The sequence below is a fragment of the Lonchura striata genome, chromosome 9 (genome assembly GCF_046129695.1).
Source record: "Lonchura striata isolate bLonStr1 chromosome 9, bLonStr1.mat, whole genome shotgun sequence".
NCBI lineage: Eukaryota > Metazoa > Chordata > Aves > Passeriformes > Estrildidae > Lonchura > Lonchura striata.
Genome location: NC_134611.1, coordinates 19,373,163 through 19,378,689, shown reverse-complemented (window position 1 = coordinate 19,378,689; position 5,527 = coordinate 19,373,163). Strand labels below are relative to the sequence as shown.

At 33.9% G+C, this 5,527-nt stretch overlaps 1 long non-coding RNA gene across 1 annotated transcript; it reads left to right on the top strand.

Moving 5' to 3' along the window:
* Nucleotides 1–2,521: 2,521 nt before the first annotated feature.
* LOC110468605 (uncharacterized) lies at nucleotides 2,522–5,043 on the top strand. Its single transcript, XR_002465110.2, has 3 exons — nucleotides 2,522–2,641; nucleotides 3,020–3,131; nucleotides 4,951–5,043. It is a non-coding gene; the product is annotated as an uncharacterized LOC110468605 (long non-coding RNA).
* The last annotated feature ends 484 nt before the right edge of the window (nucleotides 5,044–5,527 follow it).

Sequence of the window (5,527 nt, the reverse complement as noted above, 5' to 3'; positions counted from 1 at the left end):
TATACATTCTCTTTGTCTTCCAAGTAATTTTTCAGGGTTTCCACAAATGATTGTCTTGTTGGAGAAGTGATAGTGCAGGGCATTAATTATTGTCACTTTCTCCTGTTTTTCAGTTGTCTTGAGTGTGGATTAGAAGTTTTTGCTTTGTTGTAGAATTATTTGGAATACGATGCTGTCTATGTTTCCTGCAATTGTCCCAATTCACCATATAATACGGATTTTTCAGTCAATGGTGTGTTAAAGTTTTTTAAAAGTATTTTTTTTATGTTTTGAGGAACTTCAGAAAAAAGCCTAAAGTTTTAGAGTATCTGTGAATCAAGTCTTTGGCAATGCAATGGACAGTAACCTTCTGCATTTGGTTTAAGAGGAAAAATATGAGTAATTTCATAATGTTTTCATTCATCCAACAGCTTCTTTTGACTTTACTGTAGCAGTAATAGGCTAAAATAACTGGGTTTTTTTGTGGGGTCTTTATTAAGGAATAATTTTTTCCCTGCTGACCATATTATTGCATATTTTAGTTCCTCCTGGGGAAGAGTGCATCTGAGAGAATTCAATTGATCCCAATTGTTTGTCCTTCTGCATCTCCCAAGGAGGTTGAAAACCAGCTATAAGTGACAGCGTGAGATCTTTTTTATGCTTCCTGAATAACTGCTAAACTGTAAAAGTCAAAAGTTAAATAGGCAGTATAACTCTCAACCCAGTATTCCTAGGCACTTGTGAGATCAGACCAGTAGAGAGTCACTTTTTTAGAGAGGTTTTAGAACTTCAGCTCACATACGCATCACTCAATTTCTTTGATTTCCTGAAACTGTAAATTGAAAATTCAGTCACATTAGTAGGCTTGTGAATCCACCCTTCTTGTTGTATTTAGAATTATTTTTTTTCACCAGAACCAGGCAGGATAAGAAACTGAAAAAAATCTTCTATAAAATAGTTGAAATTTTAATTAAATGAATAAATCTATTGATCTCATTAAAGGAGTTAGTATTTTGTTTTATCACACTTTTGTTTGTCTTTAACGTTTTTAAAGATGTCATATTGTTCAGGAGCACAATTACAGGACTTTTCTTTTTGGAGACACTAAAAAAGATTCTGATTTTTAAAATAGCAACAGTTTATAAAATGCTTTTCGAATTCAAGATCCAATTAGATGTTTTTAAACCTTTGGTGAGATTTCTTTACTTTCATTGATGGGGTATTGAGAAAATGTTTTCCTTGTTTTAGATTGCTTTAAGAGGCAGAAGGCATCTGTGGTGAGTCATGGACGAGTTTAGCTGCGATACATTACTAAAATGCATTTTGGCAGCAAATGGAGGAGTAACTACTCAGTCTGTTGTGAAACAAGAGAGTCTTTCAACCCATTTTTCAAAGCGCTCACAGTTCTCATTTGAAGGCAAGTCAAACAATAAAAGTAGTGAGCAAAGAAAATTAATGTGTATCTGGAATACTTTAATTAAAAATAATAATTATAATGGACCCATGGTGCTCATGACCTCCTATTTTCTTCTTATTGTTGATTGATTCTGCTAAATTTTACTCTCAGCAAATTATGTTGCTGTTCTGTTACATTTCATATTTGATTACTGAGAGATAGTGAAGCAATTTAAATGGGACTTTTCGGAAAAAATTAGACTGTGGTTTTGAATTGAAACAGTATCCGTTAAAATAAAGAAAGTTGGTTTAGTACAGTGATTATTTATAATAAAAGATTTTGCAATAAAGATCTGAAGAAAGAATTAAGTACAAGAATTAAATAGTTGGAAGACTCTCTTGAAAGCATGAAGCAAATGGTAACTTCCAGGAAATTAAAATGCAGCCTTGGTAATGACAGAATTTAAACAGAGTGACTATGGGAAACAATGAAATTATTTCTCATAAAGTCTTTGCTTCTAACAGCAAGTTCTCTGTTTTAATCTTTATCCTGGAATGCTGAGTTTCTTCTGAGTGTGCTGTCAGTTCTACCACAAGAATCCTCTTTCTGTTAGTAGCATAAGCTGGTTGTGCACAAGCTGTTTCAGTCTGGAAGCCTGTTCTTCATGTTCTGCTAATAGAAATAAATGGCACATAGTTTTGTTACTTGATGCACAGCCTTTAGGACTGTGGCAAGCACATTTCTCTCTGTGCACCTCTATGAAAAATTCTGAGAGGGGGAGAAATGTGCTTGCCACATAGGACAGAACGGATCTTTTTTTCTAGGAGTCTGTAACTTTAGAACAAACTGTAATTTCACCCTAATTTGCAATGGTTCATGTAGTTCACACTACAGTCTGTAATGATTTAGATATTGTAGCAAGAAGAGGGGAATGACTGTTAAACTGTCTTTACCATGAAAACTGCAGATATTGAGGTGTATAAGAGTGACAGAGTTTGCCATCAGAGCAGTAGTCTTTAAAAGAGGATTTTGGTCCGATTGTCACATCTTACTGAAAACAAAAATAAAGCACTAGTTTATTTAAGAACACTATCTTTTGTTATGTGCTCAGTAAGACAAAGTGACTCAAAGCAAATCTGATCTAATTCTGAATCGTTTCCTCCAAAACTCGAGGAGTTTAAATTTTTGCGTTTTTTCTAGCTTCTCCATGCAAGAAAAGGTTGAAGTTTGTTCAAGAGGATGAATATTGTCAGAAACTTAGTGAAAGTAAGTTTCAGCCCATACTGAAAAAATGCCTTGACATTTCTAAACTTTGTACTTGATTCTTGATACTGGACATCAATGGACTCGAGGCTGTGGCTAAATTTATACATGTTTTTAAAGGTATTGCTTGAAGTGGCATATGTCCAAAGATGTTTAGAATTTGAGCCTCATTTTCTTCATTCAGAGAGATGGCAGCAATATGCAGGAGTACTTACATGTCTTCAGGTGGCTCAATTATGGCGTAGAGTAAGAGTGGAAAATGAGCCAGTTTTGTATACTTGAGAAAAAAGGAAGGAAGAATCACAGGCTTCTGTGGGGAAAAGTTGTAGCTATGTAGTTCCACTGATCCATCTGTGAGCAAAATGTATCCACTTCCTCCAGAGGCTGACAAAATGGGAAGAACAAAAGCAATGCTACTCTACATTAGAACATAAGGTGACAGTGGATTCAGCTTCTGAAGAAGAGAGAAACAGAAAGCAGTTCTTAAACCACAGTAAGTATACAGAATGGAAAGTTTTCATGATTAGACATTGTTTATCCTAGATATTATTTTGTAGCTTTCAAATGTATGTTCCCTCATGAGAAACTCAATCTGTTCTCAATGTTATTTTCCAACTTCCTTGTTTCCTGACCAAAATAGACTTCATGGAGTATGACTGTCATATTTTTAATATGAGATCTATCTACAATTTGGTGGAAAGGACATGTACATAATAGTCACAGAATCAAACACACAAAATTAGAGAAATAGCTGTATCTGTCTTGCAGTTTCTCCTTTTATCTTGCCTGAAACAAAGGCAGTATGCCAATCATGTAATTGTGTTCAAATGTTGTAATAATTCAGACCACATAAGAAAAATGGCCCATCACATATGGAGAAAGAACATAGGAGAAGTGTTATTCTCTGATTATGTTTTTTTTTTTTTTAAATAAACTGTTAGAAGATAAAAGTTGTTAAGAAACTTTTATAGTTATTTAGAACTCCAAATAAACTTTAATTAATTTGATTTTTATAGACTAGTAGTCTTTAATCTCTATTGCAGAATCTGAAGTATACCTGTTACGTACTGGTAAATTAGTTGTCAATCCCTTGGGCAGTATATTTTAATATCAGTATTATATGCTAGATGATATAAATCTTGTATATGGTATTATTAGCTTAGGCAGCTGCTGACTTAAAAAGGCCAGTTTAACAAGTCACCGCTGTATTATGTTTAATTAGGTACAGTTTATATAATGAGGTGTTCAGTTCTAATGGAAAGACATGCTGTGAGCAGCACATCTGCAGGAATAACTATTACAATCAGCATTGCAGAGACCCATGGAACTGCAAATTAGACTTACTTATCTAGAAATAAATTACATCCCAATGCCTTCATAAAGCTCATTAATTAATTCCACTGGCATAAAGGTCTTTTTCTTAATTTCATGTTCCATTAGCATAATAAACACAATTTGAGTTACAACAGTATGATCAGTTTAATGGATGCTATTTATTTTAGTTTTTTATTTAAAGTCCCGGTAACATAGAATTAACATCAATATGCTGTTTGGTCCTTTATTAAAAATTCCCATAGGATAACCAGCACAGATGTTCAATACAGCATCATATATTTGCTGCATTTTATGACTTTACTAATTGGCCATATGGAAAGGTGTTGCTTGGATTTATTTTTTTTTTTAATCTGATAAATTATATGGATTGTAATAGTTACAATCGGTTACTATGTGAAATTGGACAGGTTAATATACACTGCATGCTGGGAGCAAAACAACAGTAAGCAAAGTTTTTATGTATGTGGATTCATAGTGAATAGTAACAATGTACTTCCTGGTGTATTACAATCAGCTTCATTTACATGTAGTTCCTCACATAATTGTAATTCATTAATTTATGCAGACCCTGTCTCATCAGAATGAAATGCTGCCAGCTATTTGTTTAGTCACAGTTACCTTATAGACAATCTAGTTGTTCCATTCAGCTTTTCTTGAGTCCCCGTGTTAATGACAAACTACGCTGTTAGCAACATTTGTGCTAAGATGTTGTATGTTACCAGGACAAGGGGTTTCATTATTCTTCTAATACTGATTACTGGAGATGAAATCCATACCTGTGATTTTGTTAATTTGTTGTAGACTAGAAAAATGTCTTTAAAAATTTGATTTTACCTTATATTACCCATTTTATGCCAAAGCCTAACTGTAATATCACCAAGCTAATTTTGTCATCAGCTTGGTAGAAATGTTTTCTAAGGCTTGTCTCTTATATTGTTTTTGCATTTCCTGATCTTATTTCTCCTCTCTGCATTTAGTATCAGTGACCGTCTCTGCAAATATCTTCTCCTTCAGCCTTTAATGCAGCCTTTCAGCCCCCTTTGAAAGTTACAGAGTGGCTAGGTACTCATGCATCAGGTAAACCCATCATCTGATTTTTCACATAAAAACTGATTGCTGTCTTTTCACTGTAATTCACCTTTCTGTTTCTCCCATGCTTTCAAAAATCATCTGAACCTGAGTAATTTATTTTTACTAGTGTGATTTCCTTCTATTATATGACCTCAATTATGTTATCAGAAAGAGTTGCACCAGAGCAGATGAGGGCAGGTTGCCCTAATAGTGTGTATGTCTGTATGGGCATACACAAATGCAGGTATGTAGTTCTCAAGGATCACATGGAAGCATTTTGCTTTAAAAAATGCTCTGTAGCTCATTGTATTTTTTAATACCCCCAGCCCGGCACATGCTCATATCCTTGGGATTTCTGGTTTGAGCTTGTTTTTTTTTTTTTAACAATTCCTTCTCATATATTTAATGACTGGATTTTTTTTAGGCATTTAAACATGGATATAATCTTAAGAATGGAATTTTACCTTGAAATTTAGGTTTTTA